Source organism: Cavia porcellus, unplaced genomic scaffold (genome assembly GCF_034190915.1).
Source record: "Cavia porcellus strain 051 isolate PalLab524CR breed Dunkin Hartley unplaced genomic scaffold, mCavPor4.1 scaffold_61, whole genome shotgun sequence".
Lineage (NCBI taxonomy): Eukaryota > Metazoa > Chordata > Mammalia > Rodentia > Caviidae > Cavia > Cavia porcellus.
Genome location: NW_026947544.1, coordinates 2,348,456 through 2,363,505, shown reverse-complemented (window position 1 = coordinate 2,363,505; position 15,050 = coordinate 2,348,456). Strand labels below are relative to the sequence as shown.

General features: G+C 40.1%; 1 protein-coding gene across 3 annotated transcripts in view; it reads right to left on the bottom strand.

Annotated features, from left to right (window-relative positions):
* Positions 1-1,044: 1,044 nt before the first annotated feature.
* The window catches only part of LOC134475111 (ATP-dependent RNA helicase DDX3Y-like), a 69,873-nt gene continuing 55,867 nt past the window's right edge, over positions 1,045-15,050 (bottom strand). For all 3 annotated transcript variants that reach the window (XM_063244506.1, XM_063244505.1, XM_063244504.1), the window contains exon 18: positions 1,045-15,050. This exon is cut by the window's right edge and continues 14,858 nt beyond it. The gene's annotated coding sequence lies outside the window, so the exon portion shown is untranslated.

Sequence of the window (15,050 nt, the reverse complement as noted above, 5' to 3'; positions counted from 1 at the left end):
TAAACAACTCGTAAATTGTCTTTCTGATCACTGTGATATCTCCCTACACTAATTTTAACATTTCGCGCATCTTTTTAGTGCTTTTTTTGCAGTTCAAAACAAAATTTCATATTAATATGAACAATGGTTCATATTCCACCATCTATGCCACTTTAAAAACATCATCTCTCAATCTGAGAGGTCAGACTTCCCCCAAGTAAGTTATCCCTGCCTTTTTGTTGGATGGTCAAATGCCATTCAATAATATTTATTGATTTTTTTAAAATCACGTCAAGTATAGTTCAGAATATCTCGCCTCGTTAGAGGCACTGTCCTGTTAAAACTGTAGTGACAGTATCAGATGAAATACCAGCAGAACAGCACCTCAGCTTTAACGACTTGTATTGGCAGTGCTCAACCTATTCCTGGCTGTTGACCTCCGCATGTGCTCAAGACAAAATCCGAGGGACCCAGATCTGCTCTGGTCCAGTTCTGGTCCTCTTGGAACCCACTAAAATATAGCGGTGGGTCTCCCCTGTGGAAGCGAAGCGAAAACTTGACTCAGTGAGCCATAGGCCTAGGGGAACTTCGGGGGACCTGCACACGTGCCACTTGTAACTCGTGCAGCCCGGGAACTAGTTTGGTGCTAGCCACCCTGGAATCTGAGAACTGCTTGAGTCTTCTGTTCTGGAGCCCAGGAGCACCAGAGGTCCAAGCACGCAAAGCTTGAGGGGACAGTAATTTGCTATTTGAACCAACATGTAAGAATTTTAATACATACTTTCATTTGTAAGAGGAATGTACCTTTGGTAAATTCCAACAACTCATCTGAAAAGTTCCAAAATGATTTGAGGTCAAGAAAAAGACATAATCCAGATTATCTGGAATCCCAGAACCAGGGAGGCTGAAGCAAGAGGACCACTGTGAGTTTGAGCTAACCTAATTTACATAAGCAAGTTCAAAGTCAGTCTGCACCACATCATGAGAACTTGCCTCAAAATAACAAAGCAATACAGAACAAAACAAAACACCCAAAACCAAAAATACAAAATGAAACACAGGACATTACCTGACAAAATATAGAATCTTTATTTCCTATATTAGTTATAATTTCATATCCAGAACAAATTATGAGAATTGTGTAGCTGCAACAGAAAGTATCACATTCTACTTTTGCATCAGATGACTCTGATGTTAGTCATCTGCATGATTCCCAGCACTTAGGAGACTGCAGCAGGAAGATCATTAAAAGTTCAAGACTAGCCTTGACTTTAAAATGAACTCAAGGCCAGCCTAAACTGTGTAGCAAGACTCTGTCTCAAAAAGACAAAATACAAAAACAAAACAAAAAAAATCAAAAGATTTTAAGGCTTACTTTCTTAAAAAAAACTAAAAAACAACTCCCTCTAATATGATCCAGAATGATCATACATAAAAGTCTTTACAAGATCCATCTTTCTCAGACCTTCACAACTTTTCAAGCTTCTCTGAGTTTGTAAAACTTTTAATGTTGTCAAGCACAGTGGTATAGGTCTACAGACCTAGCACTCAAAAGCCCGAGACGGATCTGTTTCAGTCTAGTTTTGAGTCCAAGTTCTTGAACTCACTTTATGGCACAAGCTGGTCTGCAATTTATCCAGATACTCCTGCCTTGGACTCCTAGTGATGGTATTACACACATGTGCCATCACATCCTGCTTCAGCAATTATCCTATTATTGGCAAAAAGTAATTGAGTAAGAAAGTTCACAGATCCAAATTTAAACTAAAACTGGACAGAAAAAAAGCAGCCAGGGTTAATATAGTCATAGTAAAATATATTCTCATCGTATCCTTGTTTTTTGTTTTGTCTTTTTTGAGACAGGGTCTCACTATATGGTCCACATTGACTTTAAACTATGTAATCCAGTCTATTTTCTGCTTTTTGAAAAAAATTATGTAGAATTTATTGTTATAACTCTCAACTTACTGCTATTACTACGATTGTATTTGTAGAGCTTTTCATCTGTGTTTATGTTTAGAAAAAGGAATTGTAATAATGACTCTTGTTTATATTAGAACTTGTATTAGAATGGAGCCAGCTACACCACACTCAAAGACACATAACCAGTGAGTACTTTCCTTTATATCTCAATTTCAAACTTACTATTAGAGGTACAATAAGTACAATAATAATTTATGAAGAGATTAATATAAGACTAATTAGACAATCTCCTTTGTGTTCCAATCTTCCCCTCCTGAACATCCTCAATGTCTCTTCTTGTTTGTTCATATTACATCTTACACCCTGCAAAACTTTCCTTTGCCCTCCCCCTTCACTTCTTTCAAGAATTTCTTACACTGGCTCACTTGCGACTTTTTCCAGGGAACTTACTCTGATTTTCCTCCTGACAACTTCATTTTTGCTTCCTCTTCTCCCACCAGCAGTCAACAATGCCCCTAGGTCCAGGCTGTCTGGTTTTGGGCATAAGCTTTAGGTCAGTCTGGTCTGGAAGTCAAGCTAGCATGCCAACTTGGATGGTTAGTCGTGATTTTCTCCCCAACCAGGGATACCTGCTTGGGAGTTTAGGTCTTATGTCCCTCAGAATACCTGGAGTCTCTTGGGACTACTTTGGTGCTTGACCAGGGTTTCAGGGCCCTGACCTTGTTGTTGACTGCACTGGGTGACTGTACTTCAAACTCTGCAAATGCAACAGGAAATGGCCCGAAGTCTATATCCAAGCTTTCTTTGCTCTACTTGACCAATCACAACTGTGCTTTATTAATCAGTTGACACCAGGCATCAGAAAAAAAACTAAAATATCTAGAGTAGGGCCCAAGTACCCACCAGAATAATCCTAGTACCCAGACCTATAAAGTTTTGAATGGGAGAAACAAACAAGAACAAAGGGATAAACTTGCCCACATCAAATAAAAATATCAAATCCTGAGGCCTCCTGGAGCTACTCACAATAAAACCACTCACAAGATCCCCCTGAGGGGCCTTACTTTAAATGTGGAAATGTGAGACACTGGGCCAGAAGCTGCCCCAATCCCCATCTGTCACTGGGCCCCATTCTCCAGTTGCAATAAAAAAGGCCACTGGGCGGTAGTCTGCCTCTCCTCAAAGAAGGACAAACCCTCTGCCCCCAAAACTGACTCACCACAACAAGCTGCTCTAGCTCATCACCTTGCCTATCTCCACCTGTGGGTTGGACAGCTCCTTAACAACAGCCTCTAAGTCCCAATAACTGTACTCCCTCTTGTACAAGATCTGGCCTCTCCCATTTGGTCTCACCATTCCCAATTTCCCTTTCATGAAGTTGCCAAAAACAAAGACATTATCCAAGTCCATGTTCCTTTCTCTTTCACAGACCTCTCTTAAATCAATCACCATTTTGGTTCCTTCCTTTCAGACTCTTACCCCTATATTCAAGAAATTCCAAAACCTAGTCCAGATATATGACCTCACTTGAAACTATGTTACTGTCATCCTAACCTTCACTCTCTCTCCCAAAGAATAAAAACAGGTCTAAGAGACCTCCAAAAAATTAAAACAGGCTCTCAAGCCCCACAACAGAAATTAATTTCTCAGGCCTCTAAGGAATCAAAATAAGACTACCCACCTATGATATATCTCTGATTTATAGTTGCTTGCTTCCACCACTAGAAACCCAAACAAATCCAAGGGAACAAAGGGGTACTGTCCCCTCCAGGACTCTATTTCAGGGCACTGGGCCAATGAGTGCCTTTAGTTCAGATGTTCCTCCAAGCCATGTTGCATGTGTGAGGACCCTCACTGGAAGTCAGATTGTCCTTTGGCAGCTAGGTTTGCTGCAGGAGTTCCTTCTCAGGGTGCTCCACAGACAGTCATGTCCTCTCCAATCTGAGTGGGCCTCAGATGACTAACATGCCCTAACAGTCTTGGATGCCCCTTGGATCATTACAGCTGCCAGACTTTGCATAATTCTCTGGGTGGAAGGTAAGACTGCTTTATTCTTAATTGACATGTAGGCACTCCATTTTACTTCCCCCTCTTTATCAGGACAGCTGTTTTTTTTAACTGGCATCTCTGTTGTGGAAATTGACAGTACCATGTCCAGGCTCCCAAAGACACCGCTCTCACTTCTTTTCACTTTTATGAAATCTCCTGCAAGTCCACACAGACCATTATCTGCCCCAATCTCCCTAGTGTCTTACGAGGTTTAACCAGGAGACCAGGTTTGGGTCTGAGATCTCACTCTACCACCATTCAAATCCAAGTGAACCAGACAACACATTGTGATGTTAAGCACCCCTATAGTAGCCAAGATTTTAGGCAAATCTGCCTGGATACCTTTCTCCAAACTAAAAAAGGACCCTTTAATGAATAGCAACCTCAAATAAGTCTCTGCTTCTCTACTTGGCTCTCCCTAATGTGTCTTCATCTCACCCTCATCCCTGAGAAATAATGCCCTGCTTTATCTGTCGCTTCACCAATGCTCTAAGGCAAGCGCTCACCTGTCTCCTTCAGTCTCATCCTCTAAGCCCTCTTCTTCCCTGGACAAAAACCCTTCTTTTCCATCATCCCCCAGTAGACAGCCATAAACCTATCCTCCCCTGGGTAAAATGTCTTATTTCCCAGGAACTCTTCCTCTTTCAGTCCTTAGATGAAATCCACCTCTTTGCCATTCTTCTAGCTCTTTGCCTTGTGGAGGACCTCTGACTGTTCATGTATCTTCTAGTCCTTAGTCTTTTGGCTACAATTTGATTTACCACTCACCTTGTTTGGGGCCATTCCACCCCCTCATCCAGGATCTTAGATAGATCCATACATTGCCACTTTCCTACCTCCTTGCCTACATACTCTTGGCCCTTCTGTTCACAGCTGCCCTACTAGGTATTGCTTCAGTTGACTGGAGCCTCACAAAAAAGAGCCTTTGGCCATCATCTTCTCTTTGTGACAACCACCCTCATTCTCCTGGGCATGCTCAGGCATTTTCCAGACTGGTACTGAGATGGCTCCTGATTAGATCAAACTCCTATTGCTTTCCTCCAACCTTATCCTAACTAAAGTTCCCCTTCTGATAACCTGATCTTAGATGTCCTCTTCACTTAACCCAGGGATCCTTAAATATCTTTTTAGGACCCTATAACTGGACCATTCTCTACTAAATTAATCCAAGTCTTCCTTGGTTAAAGGCTGTTAGCTTTGTGTCTCTATCTCCACTTCTGCCTAAAAGGCTAACTCTCCCACTCACAACTTGGGCTCTTGCCAAGTCCTCCTGGTAACTTCCTATGATGTTAAAAAAAAATCTGGAAGGCCAAAGCTGCAAACAAAAACCACAGACAAACTGACATAGCTTTTGCCTATGCTTAAACAGTTTTTCCATACCATCTTGTTCTAAGGCCTATAAACTCTAATGTTCAGCTTTTCTTTAAAGTCATACTGTGCATCTCCTGTGAAGGTCCTCTACGAGTCCCCCTGGGATATCCACCTATCTCTAGCTGTAACTTCACTATTACCCTACATTTCCCTCAGTACTATACTACTTTTAACACCCACATCTTCTCTCCAAAGGAGATCGCTCCTAATTTCCCCCTTGGGTTTCAAGCCCTCCCTGAACAGGATGCCTACCATATAACAGGCCGCCCATCATAGATACCTCCCAGCTCCTTGACAAACAGTCATGTCTCTCTAATATCACCTAGCTTCCACTCTTTATTATTGGAAATTGGTACCCACAGACAGAAACACATATCCCAGCTGCCTGTCTCCTTTTTCTGAGCCACTACAACACTAACAAACAGGCACCAAGAGGTTCCATCTACCATAGGTAAACAGGACCAAAGACTCAACTACAGTTCAGAGGGACCAGACTCAGACGAAAAACACCTCCAAAATGCCTCCCTTCACAGGGTCAGCCAAGCCTGTCACTGTGGGGATCTGGAAAAATAGAACCAGTAAATAAGGCGCTGCTCACCTTCTAGAGATGCATAACCATTTCTGTTTAAATACTTCAGGACAGGGTTGGCTCTGCAGAACCTCTGCCTAGATCTTTCTCCTTGCCAACTGGGCTGGGGCCTGCACACTGGTATTCTTAACTCCCAAAATGGATACAGTCAACAAGACAAGAGTGCTAGTCCTACCTATGCCACACAGTGCTCCTGGGTCCCAACCCTCATTCACTTGATAATAGGCTTGATAATAGGAATTTCCACAGGTGTGAAAGCCAGAGTGACGGGACTGGCCCTGTCAGTCAAACCCAACAACAACTCTCAGAAAAATGTCAGAAGGATTCAACAAAATCCTTGACTCTGTCACGGATCTACAAAAGGGCACTTGCATCTTTCTTGGAGAAGAGTATTGTTTCTATGTCAACTGATCAGGCTTCATTCACCAGATAGTCCAAAGTCTGTGAGACCAGGCCACCAGGCTCAAAAAGCAGGAAAAGGGTGAAAGGGAGCAGGCTTCTTCTAGTCTGGGTGATGGTCATGGCTTTTCCCATCCTTGGCCACTTTGCCCCTATCTTGCTTCTGCTGCTGCCCTGTTGGATAGGCGAATAGCATATTTCATCCAAGGACAGGTTTGCTTCATGTGGAACAAGCAGCTCCTCCTGATGACTCAATTTACCCCAAATGCATAAGCGCCACATGGCAATGACTCTCCTCTAGACAGCCATTAACTCCAAGTCATCCATAACATCAGCAGTGCTGCCAAGTATTCTAACCCCAGGTTTGCTTACCTTAGGTTGCCCATGCAGCTTCTACTGTCATGGTCAAAGAAGCCTTGAGAAACAATGACCTTCTCCCTCATGTAGCCTTCAACCTTTCTACCCAATCACCTACTCGGCCTGCCCTCCTTCTATCCCTTAAAACAAAAGGTTGAAATGAGGAGCCATGAACTCCTGGTCACAGGGAGAAGGGAATTAAAGGATGCAACCCAACCATCCCTTCAGATTTTTAGGACAGCACCAACCACAAAGACACTTGGATACTTTCCTGAGAACTGCAGCAACCAGGAGACCTATGGTGTTCCTGTGATTCATAATTCTACCCCTAAATGTATCCTGATGCCTTTCTGAGTGGCTGGTTCTGGTCTACACACCCATTCCCACCACTTTGGTTTTATGGGATATAAGCCCATGACTTCCTCCCTTTGGGGTTATTTTCTGCCCGTTAGATGACCCCTCCCCTCAGCCAAATAAACTCTGTGGCAGAGTGTCTCTATCATCCTTGCATGGGTTATGGTCTCATTAACCTTACAAATACTTTCTTTTTATTTTATTTTATTTTATTTTTTGTGGTACCAGGGATTGAACTTCGAACTCATGACCTCTCTCTTGCAGGCAGGCACTTATGCCACTGAGCTAAATCCCCAGCCCCCACAAATACATTAATAGTGTCTATTTATTTACTTAAATCCAGAATTAATATATCTTCTCTCATACTAATTTCTGTCTTTGTTGGTCGATCTGCCTTAAAAGTTTTGTAGTTATATTAACATATTAGGAAATTTTTTTAATTATTCTGCTTTCAGAATATGAATTTATGCTTATTATTACTTTCTGGGCCTGGAATTTAGCTTGGCGGTACAAGTGCTTGCCTGGCAAGCACCAGGTCTTGAGTTTGATCTCCAGTACTAAAGAAAAAAAAGAAAGAAAGAAAAAGAAACATAGTATCATTATTTCCTAATGGGTCCTCACCATGTTGTTCAGGTTGGCTTGAACTTGCTATCACTGACTAGGAATCAAACTCAGAACACTGCACTTGCCAGGCATGTGATCATGCCACTGAGCTATATCCCTGGCCCACTCGCTTATGTTGAAAGGTAAAAACTGTTCAACCTTTGTAACTCTCCTTATGCATTTTATAAAAGTGCTAGCTTACAAATACTGCACATTTGGCCTTCTTTGTTGGGAGTGATCCTGGCTGTGATTTCTAGTGTAAAATAAAGCTATTCACTGCCTCCAGCTTTGTTCAGGTGTCATTCCTTTTACAGACTCAATTTTGTCACAGAAGTGTAGCCCAGGCTGTTCTCAAACTCATGACTACTCCCTCCTTCCTCAGCTTCATGAGTGCTGCAACAACAGGAATATGCTACCACACTAGGCTCTTCTCTTGCTTTTACTTTGATCATTTTGTGTCTTTATGTAGAATCTTCAATTAATGTTTTATAACTTTTCTTTCTTTAGTACTGAAGGCTACAATACTACTGAGCTGCATTTACAGCCTTTTTTTTTTCCGTCCTTTTTATTTTTGCGATGAAATCTCTCTTAATTACTAAGGCTGCTCTTGAATTTAATATTATCTTCCTGATTAATCGCCCAAGTAGCTAGTGTTACAGGGATGTATTACCTTGCCAACAAATTGCTAAGTACTCTTTTAGTTTTACTTACTAGATTTGACATTGTATTTTTTCATTAAGGTTAAAATACTTCTGCTATTGGGGCTGGAGGTTTAGCTCAGCGGCATAAGCGCCTTCCTTGTAAGCACGAATCGTGAGTTCGATCCCTGGTACTGATAAAAAGGAAAAAGACAAAAAAAAAAAAAAAAAAAAAAAAAAAAGAAAGAAAGAAAATACTTCTGCTATCATTTAGCCCTTGATTTATAATTCCTCCACATACAGTTTATAAATACTTAGAATTTTTTTGATTGCATTTGCTAGTGGTTTTTAATTCAATTGTTTTGCAGAAAATAGTTTCAATTATTTCAATTATCTTCATTCCATTGGCATTTCTTAGTTAAGATGCATTTCTGTTGCATGTTAGTAGTGATTAACTGTCTTTCATTATGATATCTACTTTGTCCTGTACTTTCTTGGTAGTGAATCATGTAATATCTATTTTATTTCTCATTATTTTCATTTGATATTAGGAATTCCAAATATAAAATCACATTTCATATTTCATATTATGCTTCTTTCCCATCCATTTATTTATTATTTTTACTTTTTTTTTTTGGTACCAGGAATTGAACTTATCACCTCATTTTTGCCAGGTTATGCCACTGAGCTGTATCTCTAGTCCCTTACTTACTTTTATAAAGATTATTTATCTTATTCATTAGGAATTTTTACTAAGGGTTGACAGATGGTCTAAGAAGTTTATAATTTAGAGCTGGTTTCTCTGTCTGCTTTGGCCTTGGAGATGAGTCTGCCTCAAGGCCTGGAGCTCCTCCCCGCCACACTGTAGCGAGCTCCGCAGAGCTCAGCACTCAGCCCATGGAGCTTGTACCGCCAACCTCGAACCCGCAGCCTCTTCCGATGGCCTACGAGGAGACCTATCCGCGGGACGCAGAGGGCTCAGAAGTGCTGGTCACAGACTTCAGCAACCTGACTCTCAATCCTGTTGCTCCATTGGAGGTGTCGCCACCACAACCTGACCAGAGCGAGGACAGAGAAGACTGGCACGACCGCGGGCGCCAGGAACCGAACCTGGGGCCAGTGCCTCCCCTCTTGGGCAGGCGCAGTGTGCTCACCGTGCAGTCGGAGCTGCGCAGGGACCTGCTGATACGGAGACTACTCAAGGCCGACCCCTGGCTATTCCTCAGAGGAATAGTGAGAAACAAGAGTCCGAAGGGTGTCAAGGATAAACCAAGAAGCACGCCTTTCAAGTGCTCGTGCAGTTTTTGTGTCACTGCAGAATATAGTTTCAATGGGACCCGAGAACGCTAGAATAGGGAGTAGAACATAGGGTTAGTGGAGGCTTGAGTCTTAGATAATCTATGTAGTTCAAATGAAGTTCGTCGATACACTTTGCGTTTTGATTTGATCCAGAAGGCTCCAGTAGGTCTCAAATCTTCTCTATTTTAAAAGCTTAAAGGCCAAGCATAAATAGATTTTCTGATTCTTAGGAATCTGAGTTCCAATAAAAGGAAATTTTGATGTACTGTTTGTTGTCAGATCTTATTAAAATTGTTTTTAAAAAAGTTTATAATTTAGGCATGATACAGTGATACATACTTGTTAGCACTCAGGAGTCTGAGGTAGGATCATTGTGAGTTTGAAGTCAGCATGGGCTGAACAGAAAGTTCAAGTACAGACTGTACTAAGTAAGCTCCCATTTCATTAAAAAAAAAAAAAGTGCAAGGGGTTGGGGGGTGAGTTCAGTGGCATAAGCACTTGCCTGGCAAGTGCAAGGTTGTGAGTTGGATCCTGGTACCAAAAAATTAAAAAATTTTAAAAGTTTAAACTTTAAAAATAGATACTTTTATAGCTATTTTAGGTTCAAAATAAAAACTGAATAGCAGGTGGTGAGTTCTTGGTCATATTTTCCTCATATTAATGGGTAACATCCTCCATTACTATCATCTCACACAATGTAACTTTTTTATAATCAGTAAACCTGATCTATAACCCATGTTTACAGACTTTTTAGTGCTATTAATTTTATATAGAAGGGTTTTTTTGTGGTTGTTTGTTCATTTGTTTTGGTACTATAGATTGCTGCTAGAGTCTTCTATATTCTAAGCATGTGGTTTATCATTGAGTTTCACCCCAGTTTCCATTCTATGAGTTCTGATGGGCAATATAGTTAAAATGGCATCAACTATATTGAACAGTTTCATTCCCCTAAAAATTATCTATGCTGTACATATTTCATACTGTCCTTCAACACCTGGCAACTTCTAGTTACTTATGCTGTCTTCAAAATTTTAGTACATATACTGCTGAAGTGAGCACTGTCTTCAAATTTTGACTTTGCCACAATATCACGTAGTCACAATCACATATTGCTTTTTTCAGTGCTGATAATGGAACACAGAGCTTCATGTATACTAGTGAGCTCTGTATCACTATCACCCCAGTCTAAGAGAGACTTCTTTAACCTAGCTTTTAATTTCTTCTTTTTTTCTAGTTTCATTTTTTCAGTGTTCAACAGTATTCCATTGTGTTTGCATGTACCACTGTTTAGTCATTTGGCTGACTTTTTGTGGGGTGGGGTACTGGGAATCAAACTCACGATCTTGCGTTTGCCAGAAAGGTATTTATACTGCTACACTACCCTGCCCTTAGCTGACATTTTTGTTGTTTCAAAATTTGACAAAAATTATGGAGACAACTACTGTAAACATGCACATGTAGGATTTATATTGACATTGATATTTTACTTTGGGTAATTAGATTATAACTGAGGTAATACACAGTAATACAGCAATGCTTCAGTTGTCAAGTGGCTCCAAGCTCAAATTTTCCATAACTCAGTTAGCAAATTTGGAAAAAAAAATCTGCTTAGTGTTTGTAATATTGACAGTCAATTGAAAATCTAATGTGAGAAAGGAGAAACACTTTTCTATATACTACCCACAATGACACAAGCTCTTCTAAGCAGGGTTCACCTCTCATTATCACATTTAGCTATAAGCACTTTAGTGATCTAGTCCACTAATGAATATCATAACATATGATCTAGTCATCTCCCCAAAGCCCCACATATGTCCACATGAGGCTCTGGTGGGACATCTAGATGTAAACATTAACATTAAGTAATGGTAAAGACATGAGGCAATGAAGTCTTAAACAGACTACAGTCTGTCACAACAGCTTAATTTAGAAGTTCAATTCACAGTCAAGCAAGGCCTTTAACACTAGGTTGAAAGTAATAAAACGAAGCTTAATAAGTCAATTGATGCATGCACAATTTCACATAAAAGTTGTATGACTAGGGTGGAAGAGCTTTACGCCTGAAATTCAAATACTAAGGAAGAGTCCATCATAAGGATTATATCTGGAAAGGGCCCAGGCTGAGTATCCTCTCCACAGCTGAGATTCCAACATCCCCTTACCAGTGAGGTTCTTAAGTAGAACAGAAGACCACAAGCAGTTTGTAGCCCCCAAGAACTGACTATATGCATAACCAGAAGCAGATTGTAACCCCCAAGAACTGCATAAGGGAAAATCATGTGTGTTTTCTGAATAGTTAGAAAGACACTATCTAGCCAGGGATGATGCCACACACCTGTAATCCCAGCATTCAAGAGGCTGAGGCAGGGGATTTTATTTGAGTTCAAGTGCAGCCTAGGCAACACAGTGAATTCCAAGAACTTGAACTACAAAGTTTGTTTTTGTTTAAAAAAACAAAAAGGTGGGGGGGGGAGTGATGATAAAGGTGTATAATTGTTTGGAGCTGAGCAGGTTCAGTAGAAGTTCCTCTTCGTATCAAGATGTCCAGCCAAAGCAACCCAACACCAATTTGTCCTTTTCTTCAAAACAGGGCAACAAAAGACCAGGAATAAAGCTCAGTGGCGTAAGTGCCTGCCTGGCAAAGTGCAAGGTCACAAATTCAATCCCTAGTACTCTCCCCCACAAAAAAAACGCCACACAAGGGCACTATTACTAACAGGAAAATTTTTCTATATCTAATTATAATCCTTAGGTAACCAGAATCCTCACAACTACTAAGTAAAAAAAAATAAAGAACTGGTAGAATTCACAAAACAGAGGTCATGAGGACACCCAAATTCTATTTTATGATGTTCCCAAGGGAAAATGCACATATCTAATAAAAATCATACAAGAGTAATTCATAAAAGACACAAATTTAAAACAAACAGGTGTTCATCGCACAGTTATTCCTTAAAAGTTACAAGCTGGACATGATCATGTAGACTTACAATCCCAACATTCAGCAGGTTGAACATGGGGATCACTACTTCAAACCTGGGTTATAAGGAAAAGATCCTGATTTAAAAACAGAAGCAAGTAGGGTGTGGTGACAACACTAAAGAGGCTAGGATCATTGCAAATTTTAGACCAGCCTGGGGTACTCAGTGAGCTCAGGGCCAGCCTGAACTGCATTGTAAGATCCTGTCTCAGAAAGACAATAAACAAACAAACCACCAAATAAATAACAGAAGTAAAAGCAAAAACTGGCAAAGATTTCATTTACAAAAAGCTAGAGCACGAGCAAAAAGCTATCCTATGCTGTTAAAAAATAAGATTCAGAGACCAAAGTGGCAAAACAGTAAGCAGTAGAGACAATAGCCTCTCTGGGAGTCATGATTCACACAATGGAAAACAGCATTATAAGAAAGACAAGGAGAAAAGTGGGTCCACTGGGCCCATGAAGAATTTAAAGTGTGAACTGACCAAGTGGAGAACAAAGTGGAGAAACTCCAGTGAAGGAGGAAGTAGCCTGCAGTACCTCCTTCCTGAAATCAGACTCACTATGCAAGAGGAGCGGTTCAAATCTAAGGACTCAAAGTAAGAATGATGGCTGGCACCTGAGAGTCCTCTACAGAGTTGGTAGTGGAGGGGAGCAGAAGATGTGAGGGACTTCACTGGCTGGTGCTATTTGTCTTGGACTGACATTTGCTAAGGGTCACAGAAAATAACATGTCACAGTGCTAAAGAACCAGGACTAGGTCAACCAAGCAACAATTTCTCATCTTCAAAAAACTAAAGAGTTAAGATCTTCCAACAGACTCAAACCCAAAAACCAGCTACCCCTCGAAGATCCCTTAGAAAAGTAGTTATCACCTAAGGATCCTAAATACTAGCAATAAAGCAACTACCATATGCAATTTGCAACATCACCCTAGGAATTAAAACTAGAAAAAGAAATGAGAAGACAATCAAGATACACCTCCCACCCCAACATCCACTTCGCCAAAGGCAAACCCTGGGGGAAATGAGGTGGGACAATCTGAAAGCACCCCACCTGAAGTGGAAACAACAAAGCAATTGAATGAGGCTCTGGAAAAAATGAATTCAGAAATAATCTCTCGGATAACTACAGAGAATACCAAAATACACACCATGCTTAGCCATGTTAGAGCAGCCACAAATAAATAGATGAGCTTAAGAAAATTATGGAAGCTCAGCATATGAAAGAAATGAACCCATAACACAGATTTGTTCAAGCAGATATCCAGGAAAATAAAAATTCCTTTAAGTCTTCAAAGCAGATTAAGTCAATGTGAGAACAAGATCTCAGATACTGAAGGCAGGTTTACAGTTAGGAACCAGAAAAAAAAAATAACTTCACAAAACAAGGGACCATGAGAAATCAATCCAGTAGCTGCTAGATGAGAAAAAAAAAATAATAACTTATGATTAAACAGAGTCATTGAACATGCAGGGGGTATCATAAATGATATTTAAAAAACATTCAGACATGATGGCAAAAAACTTTTCTGGTATAGAAAAAAACAAGGTAAGCGAGACATATAAAACTCTAATTAGTCATGATCAAAAAATTCTATAGCCAGGTAAGTACATGAAAGTCAACACAAGATATTCAACACAAGAACAAGATCTTTAAGGTTGTTTGAGAAAAGAAACAAATCACTTGTAAATGAAAGTATATCAGAATCACAGCTGACCTCTCAGTACAAAATCTCAAGTTAAGAAGCTCTAATGGAAAAGAATTTTGAACCCAGATGGATGTACTCCCCAAAACTATCTTTCCAAACTGCTGGAGAAATAACTATTTTCATGACAAGGAACACCTGGGGAAATTTATAACCACCAAATCAGCATCCTAAAATTCCGAAGGACATTCTAGGAAGAGATAATAAGGACTATATCCCCATGTGAACCCCAAAAGAACAGTCCACCAGGGAAGGCAAACAACTAGAGGGAAAAAAAGGAGGTGGCAGAGCCAGCAACAGGAAAATAACATGAAAAGGATAAGTCAATACATATCAGTTATAATGATCAGTGTTAAAGGTCTCAATTCACCAATCAGAAGACATAAACTTACAGAGTGATTTAAGAAGCAAGATCCAACAATACACTGTAAACAGGAAACATTTAATTAAAAAAAGAAATTAATAGACTGAAAATCAAAGGATGGAAAACAATATTCCATGCAACAGGAACCCAGAAAAAAGCAGGGGTAGCTATTCTACTTACAGACAAGTCTAACCCTAAGCAGACAGTGATTCAGAGATATAAAGAAGTTCACTGTGTCCTTGGAAAAGGAACAATCCAAGGAAGAGGTTATAATTATAACGATATATGTGAAAAATACCAGTGACCAACCATATTTAAAAAAATACAAATATACATGAAAAACCAGTAAGGTCTAACACAATTGTATTGGGAGATCTCACAACCTCACTGTCACAAAAAGATAGATCACACAAAAAATTAATAATAAAATATTACAA